Source organism: Lepisosteus platostomus, chromosome 13 (genome assembly GCF_059453375.1).
Source record: "Lepisosteus platostomus isolate fLepPlt1 chromosome 13, fLepPlt1.hap1, whole genome shotgun sequence".
In the NCBI taxonomy this organism is placed as follows: Eukaryota; Metazoa; Chordata; class Actinopteri; order Semionotiformes; family Lepisosteidae; genus Lepisosteus; species Lepisosteus platostomus.
Window position 1 is genome coordinate 6,589,195 of NC_142623.1, and position 14,348 is coordinate 6,603,542.

Consider the following 14,348-nt stretch of genomic DNA (forward strand, 5'->3'; position numbering starts at 1 on the left):
CCATGATTAGACACTAGGTTTGCTCAGTTATTTGCTTGCTTCTTTTGGGAGAGGAGTGCGCTCAGAGGTGAGAAACAGCTCATTACACTGCAAAAGGCAATATACATTTTATCTGTATGTACAGTATTTCAGGCATTCACATTTTTCAAAGCTGCTCTCTTTCCCCAAGGATAGGCTTGATTGAACTGAACCCTTCGCTTGTGTTTAACCCTGATAATAGTCCCCTTGTGGCACGTGTATCTTGCTGCCATTAGCACAGTGCTAAGTGATTTAAACAGTCTCAGAGCCCCCAGGGGTTGGGGAAGATTAGACTTGAGTCTAAGTATATGAAATGCTACAGAAGCAGCTGACAACAGCAGCTCCATTCTGTGTAAACAGGTACAGTATATGAAGTAACAGCGGATGGTTGTTCAGAACTGACAGTGCAATCTACACGTTGGCAGTGAACAGATTTGAGTTAGCGATGTAGGTACAGTGTTAACAATGGATTCTCAGACAATAACAGTCCCATGTTTGTTGTGTTTATGGTGTCTTTTGGGATATTAAGAAGACTTTTCATCGAGGAGCAACCTGCAACACAATAGATTGATTTGCTTTCACAGGGCGAGGACTGAGTGATAGTACAGGCATTTATTGCATATTAAGAGGAGATGAATAGATCGAACCTGAGATCCCACTACAGTTAAGACCAACACCTGCAGCATGTTTCTTTTCATTAAATCAAGCAGGTCCTTAGTTCAGTTCTTAGCTACATGGTACACTCCTTATAGTTTCTCTACTTTGGGAATTACAACAGGCCAGACAAAGTTATGCTTTGCATTAGTGCTGTATTATTGTATGCTACGCAGTGCGTGCAAGAATATAGCACTAACGCAATGCAAAACACTTCCTTTGTTGTATGATCTGATTGTCAAAGATACTTTCTACCTGTATTTAGAAAGCCCAGGCACAACTACTCTGTGTGGGCTCCAGTATCACCACGGCCACACTTTGGGACTCACAATATCCAAGACACACAACTCATGTCAGCACACCCTGCCGCTGTGACGATGAAGATGAAGACCAAGGAAGACTTCTTGCTGCTTAATCCAACACACTTGTGCTACAAATGCAGTAGAGTAATACCATTAACTACAGTACTTAGTTAAATTAATTAGGTTCTTAGTTCAGTTCATAGCTGCACGGTACGGTGCTATAGTATCAGTTCTCTGGGAATGACAACAGGCCAGACAACCAAGTAAATAAACAAAGATGGTTAATCTCTTCAAATTCCTCCATTCAATTTTAACGTGTATTTTCGTTGCTCTTTTAAAATTCTCTGCTTCAGTCAGAGAACGGCAGTCAACCGAGCTTTTAATTCTTCTTCTACATCTACACGTCTTGCAAAATACTGAAAAGCCCCATTTTATACGATCTGCATTTCCCCAAACGGACACTGGAGGGTTCCGAGAATTGGAGGACCGCGCTACAGCGCCTCTTGCCTCCTGGGGCCGAGCTGAATGCAGCGGCTTGGAATTTTCGGAATGTTCCATGACGTCATCCGGTAAAACTCTTGTGCGGGGGGGGGGGGAGCAGGGGGGGGGGTCGAGTGAAGGATGAGCGGCAGCGGCGGCAGCCACTGGCGAGGAGCGGGTTCCGCTGCCTCATGAATATTAATGAGATGCAAAGTGACGGGCCAAGGCCAATGGGAGACAGAGAGAGGGGGCGGGGCCCCCCACCGCGGGGGGTGGTGGGGGGGGGTGCGGCGCTGCGCGGCGCGGGGTGTTTGCGTAGCGCGACACGGTGTTTTTGTTGTGCTGATCAGCTGAATGTGGGATTGCAGTTCCAGTTTGACAAGGGTGAGGGAAAGCCCCTATTCGTCCCAACCTGCCCTGTGTGTTAGCGCTGCAAGGATCCGCACCACACACCATCTCCATTCCCGGGGAGATGCGAACTCCTGCCCTCGTTGCATTGTGGAATAAATGGCTTCAGGCACTACAGCGCTGTCAGGTAAGGCAACTGCATTTGCGATGTTACCACTAATATTGTTGTGACATCTCCAGGGTAATAAGTGGGGGGAAAAAATAAAATATTTAGGGTGGCGTGTTGTGCTTTTTTGGACGGGGGGACGGACGAGTTTCGGCCAAGCAGCAACTGAAGTTCGGAGGCTTTGAACCCCGTGATGTGCTTTTCTTGACTTGACAAAATGTATAATTTTAAATTTCCATGCCATGTATATAAATATAGGTCATGAAATGCAGAAATGACATTCGCCACGGGTGTCATATTTTACAGTCCCTAAAGAAATATATTTCTTTTTAAATGAGTGATAGTCTTGTGATTCTGTGGACAAGTAGAAATATTAGTGTTGAGTGTTAGGAAGTCGTCACTTTGCGCTGTACGGCTATGCAGAAATTCGCCGTTGTGCGTGTTAATAGACTTGCAATTCCGATATCTCCTGTAGTGGTACTGTTATGGTACGGCGCTGGCTTACTACAGTATATACAGTACGGTGTTTGTGGCTATTTTGCAAAACAAAATAGGTGAACCGTCATATTTTCGTTAGGCTGCTGTCTTCCTCCTGAATGAATTGCACGGAAATTTACTGTATTCCGGTTTTAGGACAATGCCTATGAAAATAACATGCAGATAGTTTTCATCAGTGTGGTACATAATTACGGCAGATTGAATAATGCGAGGGACTTCAGTATCGCCCCCCTGTAGCACAGAGAGCGGCACCTTCTGAGTGAACGCAGACCAGTGGACAGTGTGTGCTCGTCTTTCCTCTCATTTCTTGGAAAGAGTACAAACCGGAGGGATATAACAGGTCGCGTTAGCACCATTCCAAATCAGAGACGTTACGAGTATTGAAATGTGTAGGGTGAAAGGAGTTTACGACAGTACCCCCGGCGTAAAAGATAAAAAAAAAGAAGCGTAACTTCAGCTGGCGTGGATAACAATTCAGGTTTTATTTAAGGCTCTGCTTTCATTTTCGGTGAAACCGTTCCACGACAATTAAGCAAGACGCTTTTTATAGAAAATTACTTAATGCATGTACCCCCAGTTACAGAAAATACCTTAATACACCGATGGTATACAACACAATACAGAATAGCGGAAATACTTGAAGACGCTCTAACGGCGCTACTGTGTGCTGCTAGAGAGCTGCATTATATACATCAGAAGTGGCAAATCACCCCGGCTGCTCCAGTGTGTTTTTACAGGCTACAGCTGTGAATGTAGGAGTATGCGTAAAATTATTCCATTCACCCGCGCCAGTCATCTGCCGTAGTACCGTAATGACTGTCATTAAAGGGAGGGAATGACAAGCGAGTGAGGATGGGGACACGGCGCTTGCCGCTTTGTTGCGCCGAGTACGAGCTTCTGACAGGCGCTGCTACAGACAAGTACATCGGCGGAGCCGCTGCCTGCATGACGCCCGCGGTGTGAGCCTGCCTTCTTCTGCGGCCGTCACGGGAGAGTGGATTATTTTAAACCCTTCCTCCAGTTCTCCGGTTCTTTCGCGAACCGAACAAGGAGGCATTGCCTTAAAAAAAAAGAAGAAGAAGAAGAAGAAGAAGGTGCGATTGGGTACTTCCTTTCACACGCCTGCGCTGCCTTACCGGGCACCGCTGAGCAGCGACACCCGCTTGGGGGCTGGACCCACCGTCAGCCTGCGTGGGGCAGGACTCTTCGTGAACGAAGAGGAGGTCATCCCTGGACAAACCAGGTCGCACCTGACAGTTGTGGGGGAAATGTCCTTCTGCCTCGCGTCGCTGACGTTTCAGGGTGTTCTGCAGTTTCACGGTTAGTTGGTGCATTCCTCAACGCCGTTTTCCTGGATGTAAAAACAAAACCAACGACTTACCGCATTGACGAATACTACCCCCAGCAATATTTAGACCGCAAGATGATTGAAAAAGATGGATTGTCATTTTTTTTGGGGGGGGAGTGAGAATGTGTTATGTGAAATGCGATTTGTGTCTAGGAAATTATATCTAATGTATTTTTAACAGTGGTTTGCCTGTCTTTTGTGTTAAATCCCTTACACTGAAGTCATGTTATGAGTTTGCGAGTGTGCAATTAATTGGCCAGTCTCCCCCCTTCATGAGAAAGTTCTCTGGAGGTTGAGGAGTGGAAACTATTTGAATATTTTCCTCCAATCAGTTAGAAATGGACACGTGATCTGAATAAAGTGAAGACAAATGTGTCCTAAAGTCATCACCTCCCTACGGTGGCCCTCTGTTACTAATTGGACCCTTATTGACTGATATCACAGCTTCATGTGGCTGGTTTCTGTTCCCAACTTGGCTGTTTTGGATTGAGGGGAAATGTTTGGACATGACAGCACTCATCTAAACAAAAATAAAGCACCTTTAAAGAACATGATGTCCTGTCTGCAGAATTAAAATACTAGAGAAAATGTAAACTGCGCATAGAAACACTTCCTGTCTGAGTATGACACCTTGCCTGCGTGAAACATGACATGTTAAGTAAGTTGCAGAACACCGCTGTTGTCTGACCGTACCAGTGTCATTGCTCTTCCCACCATAAAAGCATGTGTCAAAGATGGTCAGATGATAGAAATAATCTTCTGACGTCATATCTGCCATGGTAGAACCTGTCATTTGCATGAGGCCTTCCTCATTTCAGAGCGCTTTCCCACAGCACCGATCTCAGAATGAACCCGGGGAAACTACATTTGTGAGGGATAGTCTTTAAATGGCTCCTGATTTAATGGGGATTCCCCAAGCGGCCCCACACGATTGGCAAAGCTCTGCCAAGGCTGGCCTTGGGACTGGGTGGTCAGGGCTCTCTCGGCTCTCGGCGAATGGCAAACGCCTGGCATGTCTGGGGCACTGACAGGCTTTTCCAAGGGCCGTGCCCCTCCTCCTCCTCTTGGCACTGAATGTCCTTCACCCCTGCTGTGCTGCTGGGCTGGGGAGCTTGTAGTGTGAAGCTCTGTGAGCAGCTGGTTATTGCTGTCCAACGCGGTAAGTGATTCCCAATTGGTTGGATATACACTGTAATAAATACAATAATTGGCGACTCTTAATTAATAAGAGAAGGGCTTTTTACACTAGCCTAGCTTGTGTCTTTTTCAGATACTGTACATGTTTCAGCTCAGAACTGTCCGAGGAAGCTCAACAGTACCGCCTATGAGCATTTATAAAGCTTCTTCCATTGTCAGTGCCCTGAGTTGTGCCTGTATCTTTCCTGATGGACTTCATTCGTAGAGCTATCAAGTCTCCAAGGACATTCTGTAGCATGTGTTTGACAGAGTCTGCCTGTATTGCCTGTAAAGAACCCCCTGCAGCCTGTCAAATTAAACCATGCTTTCCTGGCCTATGCCAGAGGGTATAGTCCAGTATAAAACCCCACGACTCAACACAGTGTGACCCTGGCTCACACTTCAGTAGTTCAATAGTTCAACTTCAATAGTTATATGGCTCATGTGTCAGCGCTGAGATGTCACAAAAGTAAGGTTTTAATTCCTGGCTATTACATTAAGTGTTGCGTGATGTGCAAGGGGGTGGCGTTTCTGTTGTTGTTGATGTTTTTTGACCATGGGGTTGATTAAACCTTCTGCTACTAGTGGCTTCTTTTTCTGCTGTAGAATGGGATCGTAGGTGCGGTAATGGCTATAATGTTTCAGGCTGTCACTTCAGGGGGAGCTTTTCGGCTGTCGATTGTGAAACACATGGCCAGATCTTTTGGGGAATTCCTCTATTGCCACGCTGTCCACCACGTAAATGAGTAATGCAGTTTTCCCTTCATTTCTCGGAGTCAGTGATGTCATGTACATGAAATTTTTCATTCAATTACAATGTTTGACTGTCTTCAGTCCACAGAAGTGCTAAAGAATCCCTGTCTTTGGTACTGAGCAGAAGCAAACACTTCCCGTCAGTTTGCCACAGCACTCTGTCATTGTCCTTGTCTCAGCTGTCTCTGCATGTCCCCAGTGCCTCCTTTCCATCTGCAACCCGGCGATGAGTTCAGCAATTCACTTTCACCTCTGCAGTCTGCTCTGTTATTTTCTTCCGCAGCTCTGTAGGCTCTACGGATACTGTACCCAATGCTTACAGCGAAGATCGCAGGACATCCAAAGTCAGTGCTGCGAAGTAACCCTTTCTCCTCTCTGGAAAAAAAAAAAGAATAAATGAGATTGTTATAGTTTTCCTGTGGACAGAAAGAAGAGTTTGTTTTTTTTCTATCCACTTATGTGCTATGAATGGATTGGCATCCCCAGGTATATACTCCAGTCTTGCTCAGTCGAAGGGAAGTTGCAAAGAGCTTTCATGCGGTTCCTGAGCTTAAAGATGCAAATTAAGGTAATTATAGATGTTCAGCAGTTTGTGCTCTGTGATAGCAAGGGAAGAATTAGTTCATCTAAGTGATGATGTGTTAGCGGAGCTATGGGAGGATTATGCCTAAATCCCGGTCTTTGTCTTTGGTATTTCCAGAGTAAAGTGATAAACTTCAGGTATATGGCAAGCAAGTAAAGGCTCCATTTCTGCCTAAACCCTTAATTTTGCAATTGGTCTGCCTACCCTTTTCATAGATTTAGAAAGCTGATGTTTTGAAGCTAGGATATTTAATATGCAAAATCTGTAAAACATTGTGGCATATGTTCTAGAGGACAAGATCTGTGCACTTAAGTCAGTCATTAATTAAATTAAATCTGTGGTGAAACGGATGGCAAACGATGCTCTGTCTCTCGAACACTGGAATCAACCTGCTAGTGTGAAATCTCCTGAGCCATAAAAATGATTTTCCAAGAACATTTCCTTTGACTCACTCTGTAGGGCCTGTTTTAGTTTTGTGGAAACTGGAAGTATCCTTAGGTGCTGTTCCCAAGATTGTTTTCTGACAAAGATGCCACATTGTGCAGGACGTATTGTGATTGACGTGAAAAGTCCTCTCTCTGTGTTTATCATCTGATCAAGAATGACGTAAGCCCTCTGAAGACCTCTAGAAATAATTAACTCAGTACCTCCGGTATACAGTGAACATGTAATCAAATCGGGGCTATGAAGGGAAATGTTTTTGTTCTGTACCTGTTTAGAGGAAGAATGGGAGAAATCGTCATAACCCAACAATCTGTATGAAGACGTGTCAGCTCTCTTCCAAAAACAGTCCTCAGGTTAATGAAGAAAAAAGTTTACAGAGAGACTGTAAAGGATTAACACGATTATGTTTTATTAAATCAGCTTGAAGCTGGAAACTCAAAAGGGGTCTGTTATTTACAATGTAAAACTGCCATTTAAGATGTTGAAACAATAAACACCATTCTGGCATGCTGACGAAATGTTGCTTTTTTTCTTTTTACAATCCAAGACATTAAAATGATCATAAAAGCAAAAATAAAAGGCAGCTTTTGAACTTGTAAAGCTTCCTTCAATAGTTATATAGGAGACCTCACATTAAAAACATTAGTTTTTTGCATTTTGTTTAAAGCATTCTTTGGACCAACCGGAGGTATTGAGGTGCTTTTCTGGTATATTACATTTTCAATTATGAATTAAAAAGTTAAAATCAAGAAAAAACGGATCAAGGACTCTGATGGTCGAAGTTCTAAGTGATAAGAAAACAGCAGGGTGCCTCTGATCAATGGAGCTAAAGTCAGATCATGTTTCTGAATCAATCTGCTTGATTTGCAATATTTATGAATCTTGCATCATTCTTTTTTCCTAATTAAAAAAGTCAAATAAACACCAATGTATTTCTTTTAAAGAAATGAGTTGTCCCTCATTAACAACCAGCACCCAGCATTCAGTGTTAATTTGTAGGCTTAAGTGGTCTTGAGACTTTGTAATTCAAGCTTCAGCACAATTGGTGGATTGATTAATGTTTTATTGCTGAATGAAAGTCACAGTGATCAATAAACAGGGAGTTAATTAATTCTGGCAATACTGGTGGGTTACTCCCTTGCTGAAGATGCTGTGGCCCTGATTGACCATGTCTGCCTTAAGAAGGCTGCCAGGCATACTTGATAACTCCCAGGAGTAGCGTATCGATGACTCTGTGCTGGACAAAGTGCAGTGAGATAGATGCAGTGCTTAAATGCAAGTGGGCTTCAATAAAAGTCCTGGCTGCAATGATTGTGCTCAGACAGAAAACCAGAAGCTCATTTGCCTCAGGCTCTGCACTTCCCTGTAAGATAGAAATATTAAAACTTTATGGACTAAATGCAAATAGCTCCGTAATGCCTGACAGCACTGTTGTTATGTAGCGTGCAGACGCTTTTCCTGTTTGGTCATTATAATGCTGGTGTACGGCATTGAAGAAGTACAGCGTTCATATTTTACAGACAGATCAGCCTCGTATTCCAGCTGAGTTTCCAGCTCGAGATAAAAATAGCGCTGGACGGCAAGCAATTCTGCTGGTGGGACCGTCTGTCCTTTCCATCAGTGCAGACTAGCGGCCACCACCACCCCCCTGCTCCGATTTGAGATTTCACTCCAGGTAAGATCTCGGGCCAGGTGTCTCCTGGAGGCCTGGAAGACTGTTTTTCAATCACTGCAGCGTGCCAGCCATCCCTGCTGCCTTGGAGCCCGTTCAGCCTGTGGCCCAGGAGCCAGGGAGCCTTTCCACTCACCTCCCACATTCCTTCACCTTTGATTGTCTTGGCTTAGGGATAGCTCCAGATGGGAGCTGCTGCTTCCTGCCAATTAACACTGTAGCATTGCAACTTTCCCTGGTTGTTTAGCATAATAAATGTGAGAATGCTTCTGCTTAGGTGGAAACATGCTAATTGGAAAACATGAAACAGCACCACTCTTCAAACCCAGAACTGTGCAATTGCATTATAGTGCAGTAGTGCAGCATTGCATTTTTTGTGTATTGTGTCTTAAGGATGGATGTTTGAAGGCACTGTTTGTGAGTGAATACAGCAGCCAGTATCATAGTATCATTGCAAGTGCTTTTGGAAACATCAAGCGATTTTATCTTTTATTTTTTCTTAACAAATATCTGCTGGTGCCATTATTTTGTTCCCCTTATATTACAGTACATGAAAAGGACTGATGATCAGTGAGTGTTTATTTCATTACCTGGCCAGATTGAGGAATGGTAAAGAATAGGGTAGGGGCAGAAGAGGTTGGGAGGTTGAATGAAACATCTGGTCAAATGATGTTCATTCCGAAAAGCTTATCGATCTTCATTTGTACAATGCTGTTCTGTCTCTGTAGCTTGTACTCAGTGCTGGGGTAATTCTGGAGATTCATGCTTTCATAGTGGGGATGCTCATGTGGACTGGGATGTAGTTAAAAAGGTTTAACCGAAGTATCGCTCACCTGTTGTTATGACATGAAGCAGTAGTTAAATATGACTAATATCATTTTTAAGCTGCTGCAATTGGGATTAAAGTTAATTAAATTTGTCTGTCATTTCAACAGTATTATACAGTGAAACCTCAGCATTGCATTTGATATCAAATTATTATTGTGAAAAATACTACAATTTATCTTTATTTCATTCACAAATTATTTTTGTTAGCAATATAATTATTTTAAACCTATAGTAGTAGGTGATCTTAATGGGAAAAGTAAATATCTTACATTTCTTGTGAGTTTGCAGTTTGACAGCAGAGTTGTGAAGTGTTGTGTGTGCTATTGGGGTTTTTTCTTCTAAAAAAAGAAGAAAATAAGTGTACTTGAAGGAAGCACTTCCTTCTTTCCTGTGAAGAAACTGATATCAGGAGATTCTAATTTTGAGTGAGTGGGCAAGAATATGCATGGGTGGTTACCATAATATTCTTTTTCATTTTTAATTATTTGAATGTATTTGCCTCCCTTCTTCAATGTTATATATATCATTCTTCTTTTTTCTAATGATTTCTTGTACTTGTGTTGAGCATGTCTGACCGATGGGTCTATAATATTGACCAGAAAATTAATATTAATCACCATTTTGCACACTTTTGTAATAATAATAAGAATTATTATTATTGCTTATACTTATATAGCGCTTTTCTGGACACTCTTACTCAAAGCGCTCTTACAGGTAATGGGGACTCCCCTCCACCACCACCAATGAGCAGCCCCACCTGGATGATGTGACGGCAGCCATAGTGCGCCAGAACGCTCCCCACACACCAGCCATCAGTGGGGAGGAGAGCAGAGTAATGAAGCCAATTCATAGATGGGGATTATTGGGAGGCCATGATTGGTAAGGGCCAATGGGAAATTTGGCCAGGATGCCATGGTTATACCCCTACTCTTTTCGAGAGTTTTTAATGACCACAGACAGTCAGGACCTCGGTTTTACGTCTCACCCGAAGGGTCACTATACTGGGGCATTAGGACCCACTTGGACCGCAGGGTGAGCGCCCCCTGCTGGCCCCACTAACCCCTCTTGCAGCAGCAACCTTAGTTTTTCCCAGGAGGTCTCCCATCCAGGTACTGACCAGGCTCACACCTGCTGAGCTCCAGTGGGCTGCCAGTTGTGAGTTGCAGGGTGATATGGCTGCTGGCTGTTTTTCAATAGGATATATGGAAAATTAAGACGTGAGAGCTCAGTGGCCACAAAAATAATCTTTTCTAAATTTTAAATAGTAGGCAGATACAGTAGGTCTTGCGACTGTTAGAATAATATTGTTCCATGGGATAAGAAATAACAAATAACAGCTCAAGTCTTGTTATTGTAAAATACGACTTGCTTAGTATTTGGAATTTGGAGTTGAGTTAGAATTACCAGAACAGGAAAAGTTACAACCATATCCTGCTTAGGTAATGAAGGTCCACTCTTTGCTCTTGGCATGATTGAAGGTGATCTGTTCGTGAGAGAATTTGCCCAGAGAACGAGAATGTTCGGTTTCAACAATCAGAAGACAGAGCCACAGAAAATCCAGGAAAAAGCGCTGTGAGGGACAGGCCACAACCTGGAAGGCCGAGAGTCACCACGCCAGGCCAGGGATGTCACATCTGTGGAGGCTGCACGAGAAAGTCCAGGAGGAAATGATGCATTTATAAGCATAATGGCTGTAGATCATGGTCTGCATGAAAATAATCTGCATGTTCAGAGACTGTTCTGGAGTTCTGGAGTAATAGCTGAGAGGTTACATCACTGTGTAACAAAGAACATCTGCAGTAGCAAAGTGTTTTCTTCACCTACAGAGAGTATTAATTCATCCAAATCATTTTATTTGGTAGAGCATCCTTTGAAACACTTTACTCTTAACTGGTGAATGTTGTTTTGCCCTGGACAGCACATTACGTGTGTTGAGGTGGGAATTGTTTAGCCTGCTGTTGCATTGTTCAGACCTACCAGCTGGCGAAATGTGGGGTGATTCCTTGCTTAACACAACAATGCCTTTGGCGAAGATTGAGGGAGACCATTCTGTACAGCAATATATTGATGAACTCCTTGAGCCAGCAGTTTTATGTTCTGAAAAATAAGCAATAGCTTACTTAGGCCTGAAAGCTCAGCGCACCTGCACCTAAGTGTGCTTTTGCAGTCATTCTGAAAAATAAATGGGAGACACATGAGAAAAATTTGTGGAAGTGCATTTAATGCCTTTACATTTTGTCATAGTGATGACTAGGTAGTAGGATCAAGGATTACTGTCTTTCCCAACAAGTCTTTGAGTCAGACTGGAGCTTTTCTCTTAAACTGCACTATATTTTGTAAAATGTTGAGAGGGAGGGGAGTTTCCTCTCACTCCTGTTCCATCTGGCTGCTGCTTAGTATGAACACTTCTTTTTTTGTCCATGGAGCAGACATTGCTCAAGCACTGAGAGCTTTCCTGACAGTGTTCAGTGTCTGGTTTCATAGAAGCCTGTCCTGGATTGGCCACCCTTCCTACCAAAGACATGTAGTGGCAAATGTATTATACCCGTTCTGTCCCCTTCACAGTTAATTACCACAGAGACAGCTGTGCCGTATTCCTCTCCGTTTCTCCCTCACTCCCTCTTTCTCAGGTTGTCCCTCTTAAATATTTTCACATTCTTTCTCTTACAACCTTCCAAAGCTACGTAGGCACATTAACTGGTGTCTCAGGGTTATTCCCGTGTGCATGTGTGTGTGAACTGTGAAACTGTGCTGTACTGGCATCCTATCCAGAGTATGGTCCCACCCTTATGCCCTGTGTCTGCCTGGTTAAGCTCTGGCTTACTGTGATCCTCTGTAGGTTGAAGGTGCTCTTGATAATGGATGGATGGACATTTCTGCAGTACTGTATGTATGATTTAAATCCGCAGATGACAATGCACAGAGTATCGCAGTGCCATGTACAATGTGTCACTATGTGTATAGTATGCCTGGAAGCTCTGTATTTACATTGCTTGGTAATATCCTTGATAAGGTCACTCTGTCCCTGCTGATAACATTAGCTTTTTTTCTTTATCCCCCCACTGGTGCTTGCCTGTTATTTGTCCTGTAGGCTGGTGCCCTTATACGAAAGTGTATAATTGTTTATATTCAGTCTGTTACAGTGAGGACTGAAACAGGAGTAACTTTGCAATTTAGAGCTGCACTGGTCTATAGTTGCATGATTTTACCCAGACTAACACCCTTGAATAACATGCATCGGTGTTGAACTGTGGATCTGTGTAGAGTTGCTGGAATCTGAACTATAAGCACTCAAACTAAACCTTTTAAAACCTAAAATGCTGATGACTTAGAAAAGACATGGTAATGGATTTGATAAAATATTGTAGATATAGATATCAAAGAAAGAACAGATATCATAGAAAATACTTTAATTAAAATACAGGTCAACGAGTCATGAGACGTTCATAGTATGAAACATGACATACTGGCAAGATGAAAGCATTGCAAAGTCAGTATTGGATACAGTTGTCCTGAACATTTATGCAGTCCTGACAGTGTTGATGCATAGACCTCATCAGCCTCTGAATAGATTGCTGTGGGCTTTTGCTCCAATTTGTCTAGCAAGGCTGCCATCAAATGGTGAAGCTTGGCCAGTCACGGTGGTTTCCAGAGGATGGTCTTGGCAAGGAGGTTACGCCATTGTAATCCTAGAACTGTGTGTATGTTGCATTGTCCTGATGGAAAATCAGCTCTTCCAGAATAGTTTGCGTGGATGGAAAACTATTAAGCTCATATCAATATATGACAGAACAGAAAGGTTTCCTCAATCTGTGTGTTAGAAGAAACCCCTCCCTACATAATTGCAAAGTGGCTAAAAATATTGCAGCAGTCCATGTCATGCTCTCCATGATATTTCCGCACAGATTGTCTTCTGTCAGGTCTGTCAAGAGTAAAGCAGGATTCATCTGTCATTAAAACACTTCACCACTCTGATTGCTACCATGTCAGATGTTCCTGGCCCATCCAAGATGATAGTTTTGTCTCTCAGCTGTCAGTGTTACACCTGATCGGCCTCCAACCATGTCGATCTTTTTAATGCAGATGATGAGCTACATTCATTCGGCTGATGTGAAGATTGTTCTTCCTGGGGTTTCTCATGCCGTGGTCACTGTGGGCTGAAAATGATTATCTGCATGGATCAGTTGGCTGTGTGGGTGCTGTGTTGATGAGGTGACCTTTTTCATTCTAAGACAAGGCCTTTCTCTCTGCCGTCTCAGAATTAGTCTGCTGCTGAAATTTAATTCTCTGGGCAACTTTGCTCACAGACGGGCTACCTTTAGTCACGTTGACCATGTGATCATCATTACTCACTCTCGGGAATGGAGGATTTTTTACCATTAGTGCAGTGATTACAAATCTTTTTTAATGGCTGTTTATACAGATCCTCATCAAACTCATTCTGGCAGTCTTAATTCGGCTCATAACCTGGCATTGTCATGAAATTAGATTACCCAATGAGTTCAGTATTTTGTTATGCCAAGGAACAGTGGCACTCAGACAGTCAATAGAGCTATCTGCTCACTACCGAAAATGGAAATAACATTCTGGACATTTTGAATGTGTCCAATGAGCTGTTGATGTAAAACTTAAGACTGATGCTTTTTCACTGTACATCAGTGTTCGGGTTTTTGAAGTTCTCCGTAATGAATATTTTTCAGTAAAAATAGGGAAGGATAATGGCGCTGTTGTGGGACCAAAAATGGAATCGGCAGTTGGCAAGCTCGAGCTCAGCTCACATGAGGAGGCACACAAACCTGAGCTCAGCAAGAGACTGACAGACTGGAGGTAGCAAGTATCCCAGTGATGCGAGGAGGGAAAAGGGCCTGTCCTCTGGTACAAGTACTGGAGGTTGTCTCTCCTACTTTTATCACCAGGCCGGCCGCATCTGACAGACTCCTCCAACCCCCCCCCCCCCCCCCCAAATTTGAAGGCCGTTGCTAAGCAACTAGGTTTAACTCTAAGACTCTGTCGAAAGGTGAGCCAGTTTTGAACGCGGGGTGTCGGAGAAGGGGTTGAGGGGGGGCGTCAGGCCCACT

The 14,348-nt window shown here is 43.4% G+C and overlaps 1 protein-coding gene across 4 annotated transcripts in view; it reads left to right on the top strand.

Moving 5' to 3' along the window:
- The first annotated feature begins 1,733 nt into the window (after positions 1-1,733).
- The window catches only part of hivep3b (HIVEP zinc finger 3b), a 114,465-nt gene continuing 101,850 nt past the window's right edge, over positions 1,734-14,348 (top strand). For all 4 annotated transcript variants that reach the window (XM_088602818.1, XM_088602819.1, XM_088602817.1 and 1 more), the window contains exon 1: positions 1,734-1,989. The gene's annotated coding sequence lies outside the window, so the exon portion shown is untranslated. The remainder of the gene's footprint in view (positions 1,990-14,348) is intronic.